At 46.5% G+C, this 15015-nt stretch overlaps 2 long non-coding RNA genes across 2 annotated transcripts; one reads left to right on the top strand and one right to left on the bottom strand.

The window, feature by feature from the left end:
* Positions 1 to 8262: 8262 nt before the first annotated feature.
* Positions 8263 to 8713, top strand: LOC115404735 (uncharacterized). Its single transcript, XR_003933373.1, has 3 exons — positions 8263 to 8313; positions 8390 to 8525; positions 8601 to 8713. It is a non-coding gene; the product is annotated as an uncharacterized LOC115404735 (long non-coding RNA).
* Positions 8714 to 11201: 2488 nt separating this feature from the next.
* On the bottom strand, positions 11202 to 11710 carry LOC115404584 (uncharacterized). The gene is made up of 3 exons (XR_003933363.1): positions 11590 to 11710; positions 11449 to 11510; positions 11202 to 11237 (listed from the first exon to the last, which is right to left on the bottom strand). It is a non-coding gene; the product is annotated as an uncharacterized LOC115404584 (long non-coding RNA).
* Positions 11711 to 15015: the final 3305 nt, after the last annotated feature.

Raw genomic sequence — 15015 nt, 5'->3', positions numbered from 1 at the left:
CCCACTCCCTCACTCTGCAGCTGCTGTCAACTGTCAATCACACACAGCCGAGACTGACATCTGACGGCAACTTTGGATGGATGCAAGAATGCACAAAATATGGAGAAAAACAAAACAAAACAAAACAAAAGGAAAAGGTGGCGCTGAGAAGCTCAGGGACAAAAAGAGAAAATCCCTTCATGACCGGCAAGTAAGTTATGTTTGGTACTTGTTGATGCTTTGATGAAAATGTATTTGGTTAAAGTGAGATAATTCAGCACAGCGAAATTTCCTGTAGATGTGAACCTGGCTGTGCTGTTGCTAATTATGATGGGATGGGGTCTTTCACCTTTGTAGCCACGTTGTCATCTGGTTGAAATTAACCTGTTCTTATCAATTAATTGACTGTAATACTAAATGACCATAAATTAATGAATTGTTTACTTGTCTGTACAAGTTCGCTATCAGAATAATTCAGTGATACATCCCAGAATTTATTATTTTTTTCTTTTTTATGTAAAATACCTACTGATGATGATGCGTGTCAAACTGTACAAATGAGGATTGTTGTTCATGTAACAGATGATCAATGATCCACCTCAATATCTGAGGCCCTTACACCAACTTTGAAAACACCATGTTGTTTGTAGGTCACTTCAAATGCCATTTGAATTTCAGAGCAACATCAGAAAGTTGGTCAAACAGTGCTGTGGAGAAGTGATTTTGGCACTGAAGGGGATGAAATGCTTGACAGACACAGACAAAAGAAGAGTGAAGGTGGTGTGGCGTTGTTCACTCACACCACTGTGGAGTTTCAGGTGCTGGAACACATGTGAAGCGTCGATTACAATGGATTTCTGATGTACCCTCTTCTTAACCGTCCCATTTTACCGTCTGGAGTAATAGTCTAGTGGTAGAGCGTACGCCTCTCACCCGAGAGCTCGTGGGTTCGCGTCCCAGCTCTGTCGTGTTGTTTTTTTCACTCATTGAAATTCTGGAATTAACTAAAACATTCTTCAAGTCAGCTTCATCAAGAAAGCACAACACTTATTTTAAGTCCATATTTCTTACACCACAACGTTTCTTTGCTTGTTGCAAGCAAATGTTCCCACATTTTGGACTATTTTTTTTCGAGCTTTAAATGGGGCTGTATCATGCAAAATTCACTTTTTCTATGTTTTAACCTTGTTATATAGTTATGTACTCACCAAAAACACCCCCAAAGCGTTTTTTCTTTTTCCTTCATGCCTGCCTGTTTGAGCTTTGCTCGTTGCTGTGCTGCTCAGAGAGGCAGCCCCTCCCCTACCCGTGAAAACGCTCTGTTTCCCATGTTGAAGTGGCACGGAGAAGATGGCTCCCCTGAGCCCCCCTCCCGCAGGCCCTCGGTCATCATTTGTAACTGGGATTACGGATGAAAGCAACAATGAAGCAAGAGCAAGAGTCTGAAGGGTCTGCGCTTGGTGAGTTTCTAACAGGAAAATACGTTTTCGTGTGTCTTTGGGTGAAGAGAAGCTCGAGCAAAAGAGCTAAAGCTAGCCAGCGTTTTGTTTTGAAGCGCTGATTGGTTGAAGTATTGTAGCCAAGTAAATTTAGCTTGCAGGCAAAAAGTGCAATTTGTGTTCTGTTTTTTCAATGTTTCTGTTTTTCATTGCTGATTGGATGGATGATGAAACCTGTAGGTATTGTAAAAACTGTTGGCTCCTGATGCCGAACTTCTGGACCAGAAGCGGGAATGGGACCAGGGTGTTATTGTTGAAGATGTGTTTGAGGTGAGTGATCCCTTTATCTGCCCAGGAGCTTCAGTGTAATGGTTGTTTTTTGCTGGTGAAGTCCGGGTTGTGCCAGATGGGGGTGAAGAGTGAGGGTGCCAGAGTGGAGTCAGTGATGCTGTGTAATTTCCACCAGGCTGTCAGAGCCGATGATATTGTGGGGTTTTTGAAACAGGGGTGTTTTTTGATAGACTGAGTGAGAAATGGTAAATCTGCTCAATGTATTTCATTACTAACTGTCTGTTCTATGTCTAACCAAGTGTTGTCTGACTGAGTGGGGTGGGTCCATTTGTAGATATACTGAAGCTGATTTGCTCGTGAATAGTGGTGAAAATGTGGTGCATTGAGTCCGCCTAATGTTTTTGTTTTCTGAAGTGTGGTCAGTTTTATTCTTGGGGGTTTATTTTTCCAATACAATTTATTGATGGATGAATCAAGAGAGTGAAACCAGATGAGAGGTGGGTGAGTGGGGATCACTGAAAGGAGATAGTTAATTTTGGGGAGGATTGTCATCTTTATTGTTGCTATTCTGCCTAATAGTGATAGTGGTATGTTCATCCATCGTTGGAGATCATCGTTTATTGTTTTGAGTAATGGAGTGAAATTTCAAGTCATCAACTCTGACAGCCTGGGAGAAATAGGGATTCCTAAGTAAGTGATGTGACTTACCAGCACCACGCCAGAAAAAGTGGCATGATCTTTTATGTCAAGGTACGTTGGACATAATAACCAGCATTCAGTGTGCACTTATTAAGAATAAATTTAATTTAAAAAAGTGTGAGGCATTAAGATATATTCAGATTGTATTGTAGATTGAGAAATGCCCAATGCAGCGGAGGGGACAATCGTCTTTATTTGGCCAGACGCAAACTTGTAGCTGCAGTTTCCATGCAAATAAGGTATGTTGGTATCTCGAGAAATGAATGTGTGCAGGTGTTTTATTGTGTATGAATGAATTCCTTTTCCTTCCCGGTGCTCTTGCAGCCTTCCAGCAGTGTCCCGGTCACATCCCCCAGCGCTCCAGATCATCCAGGTCCATCAGCAGCAGCATCTGGACAGACTGCTCCCAGAGCCCCTTTGACTTTGGCATCGGTAAATATTAATGATGTTACAGGTGTTGGTAATTGCAAAAATATTTAGAGAAAACATGTTGAAGGAAACACTATCAAAACTTTTTCTGCAGTTTACAAAGTCAAGGTTTGCCACGTCTCATGGTGCTGCCTTTACACCAAACCTGAGTTTGGCGAGAAAACATGTCAGCGAGGTAATGTAGCAGCAGCACGGTGTTGTCCGGCTCATTTCAATGGATGATGTTTTTAGCTGTTCTCTCTCCCTCTCTCATCAGGCCTCCAGCTCTTCTGTGTCCTCCAGCACCCCTGCAAGTGCCACGACAAGCAGAGCACAGTCACCTGCCCGCAGTCCCAGGACATTTATTCAGACGGTCTCTCCTCTGTCTCTTCCTCCCTCACCTGTGGCAAAGCGGCCCTCTGCCACCTCCATCCCACCAGCGACTGAGAGAGCGCTGAGGAAGTTTTCACTCCAGTTATTTTCTTTGCATTGATGTTTTACAAAACTTCAAGTAATAATGGCATCCTCATTATTTTGTCTTTACATTGCTGTCTTGAAACAATGAGGAAGCATCAGCCTCATCCTCAGCTCCTCCAATCCCACTGTCCTCTGCTACGACCTCTGCGTGTGTCCCATCTGCTCCACCTCCGACTGCTCCACCTCCGACTGCTCCCTCTGAGCTCTCCACATCCGACCCTGTTCACGCTCCAGCAGGAGAAGCACAGACAGCTCCAGGTTCTGAGCTTTACTGGCTGCCAGCGGAGATGAAAAAAAAGATACCAGCTCAGGATCAGAGATGGATTTCAGCCGCCATCTGGAAAAACCAGCGACTGCGAGTAGACCTGGAGTTGTGGTCCGCACCACCAGAGCCTGCTCTTATTTACCATCAGGCTCCTACTCCAGAGCGGTTTTTCACCCACAAGCTCCTCCTGTGGATGCCGCATCACTTGTGGAAAGTGAGGCTGCACTGCCCTGTGTGCAGAAAGCAGCTCACAGGTGCTGGTGTCCACAAGAGAGCGCGCAAAGTCTTGGATATTGACAGTTATTACATTTTAATCACAGAGACTCTGAGATGCAAGTCAGCTGGGTGCAAAACAAATGACATCTCCTCCAGCAAGACCATCCTTGACCAGCTGGATATGGCTCACAGGCTGGAGTTCAGGCTGATCCTGACGCAGAAGTGAGTAAACCAGATTGATAAATGTTTGGAATCAAAGCAGATTGATCACTAGCTGTGTTTATTAATTCTGTGTGTCTCTTTTGTTTATCTTTCTCTTTCTTTTAACAGATTTGCATGTGACATCCGTGTCATTAGGTTTTTGAGGGAGAGGACGCTGGGAAACAGCCCCACACGTTTGGTTAAACAGCTGAAAGAAAACCACAGCGAGGAGTGGCTGAAGCGCCTCTGCCGATATCTTGGGGCATGCTCTGACTTTGCAGCTCGGCCCAGCTTGCTCCCCGTCACATTCCAGGAGCCTCTGAGCCAGTAGCAGTACCAAGTCACCGCTGGATGTTGGCTCTGTATGGGCCAGACATTTTGAGCAGGCTGGACCACATTAAAACCACAATAACGTCCACATTTGGCACCATCCTGAAAATGGACTCCACCAAAAAGGTAGATCACTTCGATGGACATCCTTCGCTATGAAATTATTATTTTCAGTCATATATGACAACACTACATCACAACCTGAACTCTGAATGCTGTGGTTTTTATGAAGATGAAATGTGATGCTAATGTGCTTCGTCCCATCTGAAATCACAACACTGTATGTGGGCTTTTGTGTCATTATAGATCACCACAAAACTGTCTGGCGTTGCCAGAGGGACTGGTCTGTGGCTCTCATCAGTGAGTAATGAGGTGGGCCAAATCCTCATCAGTGTCTTGACTGCTCAGGAGGGTCCTGGGCTCCACATGATGGCTGCTGGGCTCATCCGGCGCTACAGTGATGCTGGAGTGGCTCCTCCTCACTCCTCTATGTTGACACTGACTGCTGCACGCAGCAAGGAGAACAGACAAAGCTGAAAGAGAGCTTTGGTGGGTGGCCAGATGTGGTTGTAAAACTTGACATCTACCACTTCGTGCGGCGGCTGGCGTCTGGATGCACAAATGAGGCACATCCCCTGTACCCCACCTTCATGGCCAAGCTGTCCTGCTGCATCTTTGAGTGGGACAGCGGTGATGTTTCCTTGCTGCGGAGGGCCAAGAGGGAGCAGCTGAGGAGAGAAGGTGTTCCTCACTGATAAATTGGTGGACCAGCAGATCACCAAAGAGGACCTGGCCCTGCACTGCAGAAGACGGACAAGAGGAGAGCCACAGACCATCATCATGATTGAGGGGCTGCTTAACGAGCTGATGGGTGTGAAGGGCAGAGACCTTCTTGGTGTGCCTCTCTTAGACCAGGAGAGGATGCAGAACATTTGGAGAGTCCAGGAAAGGCACATAAAATGCATTCAGGACCAACCAGGTGTGCTCCTGTACACCCAGACTGGAAGTACCACCACCAAGGAGGGCATCATTCTCCCAAAATACCGATGTGCCAGGGGGTCGTCGTCACTGGAATCTTTCCACTGTCGTCTGCAGAGGTTCATTCCAGGTTTGTATTAATCCCTTATTCATCAGCAAGGTAAATGTGATAAGCTTTACATTATTGCAATGGAGACACAGCGTCTGTATTGCAAACTCAAATAAATAAATAAATAAATAAACAAATCAACTGCTTACAGTGTTTATTTGTTTTAATGTATTTTTAGGAACAAGTGCCAACAGTCTGAATTTCCAGCTGTACCTCCTGGATGGCCTCAACAGACGGAACCAGGACAGAGAAGCTGCCTCTCTGGCAGTCCAGACCTCGTCACTGCGAAGCTACTCAGGTGACCTTGTTCCCTGTGTCAACACCTACAGTACCAAGGTGCTTGGAAGGAAACTCGTCCCTTCTTTCCAACCTCCGTCTGTGTACACGGGTGAGTTCAGAATTTCCCCTCAAGTGCCCTTAAATACATAAAGAACAACATGATTAATTAGTTGCCATTGTTTTTTTTATCAATTTTCTTTTCTATTTTCTATCCCAGGAGAGCTGATAGGTATCGATTACCTGTTCAGGCAGACAGGAAGGGCCATGCAGAACACAGAGCCTGACACCGAGGAGACCGACCAGCTGCTGGAGGACATTGGCACAGAGGGGGAGTTTGAAGACGAAGGCTTTGAAGATGCAGACGTAGACCCCACCGTAGGATCCTTGGACACCACAAGCCCATCTTCTCAGCCACCACCAACCATCACCTCCCCAGTCTGTGTTGTGGAAAGCCCCACCTTTCCCCAACCTCCTGCATCTGATCCCATCTCGTCTGCCCCATGCCTCCCTGCTCCCACCCACCTTCCAGCTGCTCTGCTGACCTCTACAGTTGCTGTGAGTATTGGTGATAGTCTTATCTGGAACACCTGCTATTTATGATATTCTAAAATGACTTTTAACGTGTTTTATTTTTGCTTGAGTATAAAGTTTTATTTGTGTTGCAATCTTTTTCAGACTGTGGATTTGAGTACCACCAGCTCAGACTCTGCTCCTCTCCCTCCCACTGTCACCACTGCTGTTGCCACTGCCACAGATCCACCTGCTGCTCTCTCTCTCTGCTCCACCTGCTGCTCTCTCTCTCTGCTCCACCTGCTGCTCTCTCTCTCTCTGCTCCACCTGCTGCTCTCTCTGCTCCACCTGCTGCTCTCTCTCTCTGCTCCACCTGCTGCTCTCTCTCTCTGCTCCACCTGCTGCTCTCTCTCTCTGCTCCACCTGCTGCTCTCTCTGCTCCATCTGCAAAGAGCCGGGCACACTCTCACAGACAGGTGGGATGTTCTTGTTAATCCTTGGATACCATATTTTTTTATTACAACGGTCTAACGGGATCCGCAGATCCTGCCGCAGCCACTGCAGATGAACTCTTCGCGGTGTGGTTGAGATGTCAATGGTTTCCGCTGTCTGCGGTGTCTCTTCTCTCCCCAGCGGGTGTCTCTTCTCTCCTCTGCTTTTCTGATGACATCCTTGCTGGTGGTCCGCCAATCAGAGTGTTCGGACGTGGCTGACTCCAGGTCAGAAGGGTTGAAGCCTCCAGCTTTAAGGTCACGCTTGCAGACATCCTTGAACCTGAGAGCTGGTCGTCCCTTTGACCTGTTTCCAAAAACAGAAACCCAAATAACCAATTCCTATTGATTGTGCAGTGTTTTGTTTCTTTTCTCTTCTGTTATTGTTATATGTCATACAATGCATAACATAGTTAATATAAGAAGAGACATTTACTGTGAAAGGTCATTTTGGCTTCCACTACACAATATGTTATTTTGATACTGCCTGCATGTACGCTGACATCAGATTGCAGCTGGAGATGATGGAAGCAACACAGTGTTTTGTGAAATCGTTCTCGTTACCATCCTCCTCAAACATGGGACAACACAGCAGACAAACACACAGAAACACAACAGTAACGTCCCGACAGTGGACAAAACCTTGATCATCAGACCTTGCCATCCTCACTCCCAGCCTCGTGGCTCAGTCAGTCCCCAGTTTCTGGGGGCTCGTCCGGTTATGATTAAAGCTACACAAGCAGTTTTACAAGCCACATTATATGCATTCATATTATAGTCCATTTCCACTAGACTATATGTAAGCAAGCAAGCACTCAAATAAAATGTAAGATTTCCCACAAATCCCCCTCTTGGCCAAAAACAGATTTCAGGACCACAAAATTAACATTCCTGCAAAACATACATTTCTGCATGGTCTCAAGCATGTCTCCAAGTACATAAATAAATAAGTACATCAATTAATGAATAAATAAAGCAATGTTCAGACAAGCAACAGTTTAAAACAAAATGGTGAGATGAGTGTTGATACTCAACTGCCTCGGTGGACAACTGACTTCCCACAGTCCTCTCTTCAGGTTAGGAGGCCGGTGTGTCCTCTCCTCCAGGTATGGAGCTCTTCAACCTAGAGAGGCGAGTGTGACAGATGTGATACCACTTGGCTGCTTTCTCCTTCAGTCAGACAGCATGGGTCGTCCGGGCTGTCACTTGGAACGGTCCGTCCCAACATGCCTCTGTCCACCCCCTCTTGGGTCAGCGCAGGTCCACAAATCCTAGATTCACGTCCTACTCCAGGTGGTCATTGCGATCAGGACCAACCTCCTGGTCCTGGAAATGGTGTCCCGGTCTCTGGTTCCAACAGGGTTAGGAAGGATAGTTAAACTGAAACACACACGCAGGCGTGTGAGCGTGGCTCTTTTCTCAGCTTTCTTTGAAGGAAATTAGTTTCTTGTGTTTATCAGTTGTGTGTGTGTGTGTGTGTGTGTGTGTGTGTGCGCGTGCATGCGTGCGTGCGAAGCTGCAGAAGGAGCTGAAGAACCTGTGTGTGGAGGAGGGCCAGCTGAAGCGAGCTCTGGACATGAAGCTGAACATCCGGCGGCAGAAGAAGGAGGTGAAGGAGCAGCACGTGAAGGAGGTGCTCGGGTACGGGCCTGCGCTCCTCCGCGCCGCACGCCGTCCACCGCGCTCACACCCCCGCTGACCCGAGCCGCTCTTTCAGCCAGTGCACCCACATCCACCAGAGGCGCGAGGAGATGGCCGACAAGATCCAGAAGATCTCCGGCCAGACGCAGCAGCTGAGGGCCGAGATCAAGAGCCTGAGGGACGTCTGCGGCGAGGAGACGGAGAAAGCCCAGGTACCGGCGGCCTCCCGCAGCAGTGGCAGGCCACTTCCTGTTCCCACGCTGACGCCTTCCTCCTGTCCCCTCCAGGCCATCTACAACACCCTGTCCGCCGCCGTGGACAAGCTCCACCAGCGCATCCAGGCTCACTCCAGAGACCTGAAGCTCGCCGCCGCCAAGATGTCTGCAAACATCTGAGCCTGTTTACTGTTCTCATATCTTCTCACTTTCAGAGCCTGATCAGACCAGGGGGGTTCCACAGTCTGACAGCTCATCTGTTTCATGCTGTTTTGTCTTCTGTTTAATGATTCATAAAGACAAACCAAGTCAACCATGTGTTTGGAAAAATTCTTTATCACTTGTCTTCATATTTTTCTCATGAAAAGTTTGACGACATGCCGACTCTTCTGTTTTCCTGATCAGCCCAGCCTCTTTGGACTTCAATCTAGAAACACATTTCCACTCTGATTTCACTGTAAAGCTGATGCTGCTGCATGACGACGAAGAGAAAAGAACTGAGGCTGGTTCTTCAGCCGATCCCCGAGCTGACGGGGTCAGAGGTCGTCCTCCTTCGGCCCTAGCCTCCTCTGTTATACAGGCGCTCAGCTCCACAGCTGCTCAGAGAATGCTAGGTAGCTATGCTAAGTGACCCCCGATGGACAATAAATGCATGACTTGGACGACATCCGGCCAAATGTCCAGGTAAGAGGCGATTGTTTTTTACCGCAGTTTGAAAAAGCGATCTTGCTGTTGGCTGTTCTGTGGCATTTTGTGGCGGATTCTGTGGTTTTAGAGGGCTTTGAGTGCTATGGTTGTCATCAGCAGAGTCTCAGCTCTCATATGAGAGGCTGTTTGTGTGAATTGTATCAGGTTAAATTGCGCTATTATCAATATTTCGGCGAGTGGGTTGACACGGTCACGAATATAGTTCATAATTCATTTAGTTCGTGTTTGAGCTGTGTTTGGGGTGTGTAATAATGGCTGAAATGTTCGGTTAGCCCAGGTTTTGCTGTTAAATTTGAGGATAAGCATCATGACATTCTGTCAGAAATAATGCATATTATTAGACAATCTCTGAAATGTTTGCTGTCAGGCCCCCAATTGGGGGGCGCTCGGGCTTAAGGGGTTTTAAAGGGGATATTTCTGTGTACATTTAGGTTGAAGCATTAGCAAGTGCAGTATTGAGCTTTTTGTGAGTTGGGACTGTCTGTTTTCTCCCTTGAATCCATGTTTGGAGCTGAGCAGAAGGCTGAAAAGACTGTAGAAGCAGTTTGAAAGTTCCTTCACTCGTCTGGACTTGATGTGAAAATATGAAGCAATGAATGATCTGTGGCTGTAGAGGGCAGCAGTACGCTTCGATGAGAAGAAGAAGAAGAAGAAGAAGAAGCGGACACAGGACAGAGCATCAGGGTGAAGCAACAATCGGCTGTGATGAGGTTTTTTTTTTAATTGTCTTGGATGTAAATTGTGTGAAAATGAGTGTAAAAGAGGTGAGGCTGTGATTTGTGAGAATGCAGCAGTTGTACATAAGTGTATAAAGAGCGTGAGTGAAGGTGGTTGAATGTGTTTAGTTTTGAAAAGTAAAAACCTAACTAAGCTATTGGGCGATCTGGCAAGTAACTAGCTAACTGATGGCCATCTGGCATCTGTCCCCCCCAGAAACAGACACTGGGACGACCATCGTGCTTCAGGCACATATTGAGAAGCGGGTCCCTGTGGGACTCGAACCCTGGTTGCTCGCTGTTTCCAGCTCACAGGCGCGGTGACACTTTAACGTAGCCACGCGCACAGGGCGGTTATACAGGCGACGAATGTCCTGTTTAAAGCTGACGTCATCATCTGTGAGCGACGCAGCCAGCCTGCTGGGATGGACGCTGTTAAGTCTGGCCACTAGGGGGCGACGCGACTGTGTGTGCACAACCTCATCTCACCCTGCCCTTCACCTGAAAGGCAACTAACAAAAAATGTTTTGTTTTCTTTTGTTTTTTCATCACCTCTTCAGGTACACACGCTCCGCTCGCACCGCCAGCTCTGTGTTAGCTCGCAGCAAAATGTTGCACAAACATATTTCACCACTAACAATTAAAACACCAAGTCAACCTTCATTTATTTGCCACAAAGCAAAAGCTATATCTGGATGTGTGGATGTCTCTTTGTCACGCCACATTTCCAAAAATATCATCAAGGAATTCAGTAAAATACCATATGATTATATTTGGAGAAGAAAAAAATATTCTTCTGAGTCAAGGAAACGTGAAAGAGTGATTTATACTGAATTCTGCCATATCTTTCATTTCTTACATTTTTTCTTTGTCAAACATTTGGAGTCCTTTCAATAAAGATATTTATCAAAGAACTAAGATAGCCTGAAGTTAAACTGCCCACGGTAAAAACACTGCTTTGGCAGCTCAAGCAAACATTAGAAAATGAGCTGAAAACATGTCAACAATTCAACTCCTCGTCGTCTGATCTGAGATCAGATTTTCACTCCCCACCAGTCCTACCTGGACCCCTGCTGGGGATGATGATGGTTGATGGAGAAGAGCTTCCATGTGTGTTTCTGGCTCTGACCGTCACCATGTGCTCCTCCCCGGGGTTCAGGCTCAGAGTCACACTCTCACTGCTGTTTGCCACTTCGCTCCTGATCTGCCACTCTTCCTCTCTGCTTTTAGTCCAGGTCACTTCGTAGTTCAGGATCTCTCCGTGGCTCTGATTGGCCAGCAGCTTCTGCACACAAAACACACTTCACCATTCAGAACTCAGTCTGAGATTCAGATCTTGACACTAAAACTGTAATACTGCAGTAACAAGATAACTTTTTTCTATTTCTCCTGTTATGAATTGAAGTCTGTAAAGCCACACTTCTTTTCCAGACTATTATCATTGTATGAATCTGACCATTAAAAACATGAAGGTGTGTGAGTGTCATGTGACTCACTTTCCACATAACCAGTGTGTGGTTTTCCTTCATCTGCATCCACACATTCAGAGCCTCTGGAACTGTGGGACCAACAGATCATCACTTCCTGTTAAACTCTCGTTGACATAAAGCACTCCTGTCTCTCTGTGCAGCACTCACCATCACCTCTGGTGTGAAAGACCAAGTCTCTGCTCCAGTCCCCCCACCTCCAGAAGTGCTGAGCTGTTCCACATCGTACCCTCACACTGTACCTCCAGTGAGGGATCAGCTCCTTTAAAACCGCAACCTTAAGGCCCATTCCAACGCTTTCAACCTTGAGACACAATGCAGAAAATCATAAAGATATTCAGGTTCAAACAGGAGCTTCACAGAGGAGCCTTCCATCATCCACTCACTGTTTCAGCGTGATTGATGAGTGTTTGGCATGTTATATTGAGGTCTTTGTACTGCTCCACAGTCCAGGTCCATGTCAAGCTGGCGTTCCTGGAGTTCACAGCTGAAGCTGTCAGAGCGTCTGGAGCGAACATGTGGACTGAAGAACAGACCGAATCCGTCATACTCACAGCCGATATAAGTACAAGCTCCGTAGGAAGTGGTGTTTGTTTGGCACTTGACGTCGACGCAGACCTCTGACGGCTGCTTCAGCAGCAGAGTCAGGCCGTACGTCTGATCGCTGATCTCAGAGGAGTTCATCTCAGCTCCTCCGTAGCCGCTCAGATACATTTGGTCAAAACTCTGAGCCGCCGGCACCACGCAGCAAAATGTGGCCTTGCTTCCCGCCTGAAGCACTCGGTCCCGAGGGAAGATGCGCTTCCTCTTCAGGGCTCTAGTTCCTGCAGGGAAACAACATGATGACGTGAGATCAGCTGTTCTTCTGTGGTCTCAGCTCTGAAGCCCTCTCTCCTGAAACATCTGGACCTGAGTAACAACAAGCTGCAGGATTCAGGAGCTGAGCAGCTGTGTGGTTTTCTGGAGAGTCCACTCTGTAGTCTGCAGACTCTGAGGTGAGGGTGGGGTATTAGGGATGGCTTGATACCACCTTTTCATGTCTTCATGTCCCATGCCGGTAGCATGAAATTGAGTATTAGCCAATTCCAATACCAATCTGATACTGATACCAATCCAGTACTGATACCAGTCCAACCTCCTTTAGTGATCAATAATGGTAGCCTTCATCATAATTTTCTGAATACAGACATCTAAAAATCGCACATTCACCATGCAACAAATATTCTGCTCTCCTGAAGGACGAAATAAAATAGCTGACAAAATAACTGAAGTAATGCAAAACTGCCATGTTAGGGGTTTTTTTTAAATCAAGACTCCAGATTTAACGGCTTTTGATGTTGGTAAAAAAAAAGAATGCAACAATGGTTGTATTAATTCCGGATGACTGCCAAAAGGAGATGCTGAAAGCTCTGAATGTTCCCTTCACACATGTGAAGTTCTAGTATGTGTACCCACAACGTCACTGGTGACCTTGTGCATGACCCTAGAAAGGTTATAAGCTCCAGTGTCACCTCAGGTTCGGTTCCTACAGAATCACCTTGACTGATCATGAAGATTCTGAGTGACAGAGTGCTCTGGCGGTCATCCGGGATTCATAGAACCATAGTTACATTAGTAACTTTCATTCTATGTGACACGTTCTGAAAGCCAGAAGGCGGTGCTGAAATCCCTGAATGTCTACAGTACACTCCAGTAAACTAAATCTGAGCTGCAGTGAAGCTGTGAGTCTAAATTGAAAATGTAAAAAGTGACACATTCCGTAAGCTTCATGTATGACTCAATGAAAGTAGTTCAAAGCAGATTGTTTGGTGCTGAGTTCCTGTCATTATACACACCTGTTCTCACAACCAAATTCTGGAAAAATTACATTCACAGTGGTTCTTCCAACGTTTGCCCGCATCCTTCCATCAGCCTCGGCCATCATGAGGCCGTGATGCACAGCATGATCCACAAGTGGAGCCCTAATTTCACCAGGGATGTACTGACAATCTCCTTCCTCTGTTTGGTCCTCTTTCCCATCCTCAGCCCTTTTCCATGCGGCTGACCTTCCATTTCTGTGTTAGTGTTGGAGAAATGATCCACACTGTCCTGCTTGGGTCTGACACGCTTGTCAAGTGAAGGTTGATGGGATTCAGCTGAGTGACAATGGAAAAGTGACTTGTTACAACTGATAAGAAAATGCTTCTCACACCTGATCAATGAAGCTGAAGTTCACCTGAGAATAGCTTGATTTAAGAGACACTCAGGAAAAACATTCAAAATGTCAGATTTGCTTGACCGATTTTGACTAGTACATTTTCTAGCATCTAACAACTCAAGCAATGAAATGACTGTTAGTTTTATAGAGAATGACTCCAGCATTCCCAAGTATAGTTCATTTTGACTGACATGAGCAAATGACCACATTACATGCCAGAGTTGTATGAAAAGCATGTGATGCATGTCCAGAAGTATCTGATTTGTTAGAATGACAAACTGCGACCACGATGTGTGTAAATGGCTGAATGTTGTGGAGGTTGAACTGTTGTGCAAAAGTGAAATGCGATGTGACAAAGGCACCAGAGTGACTGAGAAAAACTAAACACAGGGCAAATTCTGAGACTCGAATCCCACCTGGCCCCCAGCAGCTCCGAGTGCATAGTCAAGGTTAACCATGAATGGGATGGTTCAAGTGTCAAGTAGTACCTAAACCATGGATCAATGAAGTACTTTCAAGGTCACAAACACATTTGACAGAAACCTCATTCTGAAGCCTCGGGTCCAACTGGCTTGATAAAGTTTGGATCCATTGGCCAAATCAGACAACAGCAGCTTTAACATGCATTTGGAGTTCTGCAGCTCAGTATTTTTTTTTTTCACCCATTTAAGTCATTCATGTAACCAGTAAACTAAGGCCCAATCCCATTTCTCCTTCTAGCCCTACCCCTTTGAAACGGAGTGCGCAGGGGTAGGGCCCAAAGTAAACCCCTCCGAAAATCGCGTACATCATCAGTAGTCGCCGCTGCCGATAACGTAGGCAGGTGCGACAATTATTTGCCGAAGAATGTTTTTACCTTTTAAAACTTTAGACAAAACACTGACATTCATGAACTTCTTTCGTTGCGGACGCTGCCATCTTGCCAATCTTGGAAGGCTTTCTGTGAAATCTGTGGAGAGGGGCGCTTGTTTTGTCTGCCTATACCGTCAGTGGCGGGTGTGGTTAGTTCACTTCCGCATTGGCGGGAGCGATGGTTTCCCACCCGCGCATTCCAGGCGGGCAGTGTTGAAGAAACCAGTTTATTGAAAATAATTGTCTGTTGCCTTTGGAATGCGCGGGTGTGGAAATGATCACTCCTGCCAATGCGGAAGTGAACTAACCCCGCCCGCCACTGACAGTGCAGGCTGATGAAACAAGCGCCCCTCGCCACCAGATCATACCCCTCCGTTTGAAGTGTGCCTCTCGAGAACCTCCTTTTGGAGGGAGGACTGGCCCTCCTTCTTGGCCCTACCCCTACGTCATGACAATTGGGACACTCCTACCCCTCCCCGTGAACGCGCAAAATGAGGGGTAGGGCCAAGGGGTGAAATGGGATTCAG

This window comes from Salarias fasciatus, chromosome 17, assembly GCF_902148845.1.
Source record: "Salarias fasciatus chromosome 17, fSalaFa1.1, whole genome shotgun sequence".
Taxonomy (NCBI): domain Eukaryota; kingdom Metazoa; phylum Chordata; class Actinopteri; order Blenniiformes; family Blenniidae; genus Salarias; species Salarias fasciatus.
The sequence above is the reverse complement of the archived record's forward strand: the minus strand, read 5'-3'. Positions and strand labels throughout refer to the sequence as shown.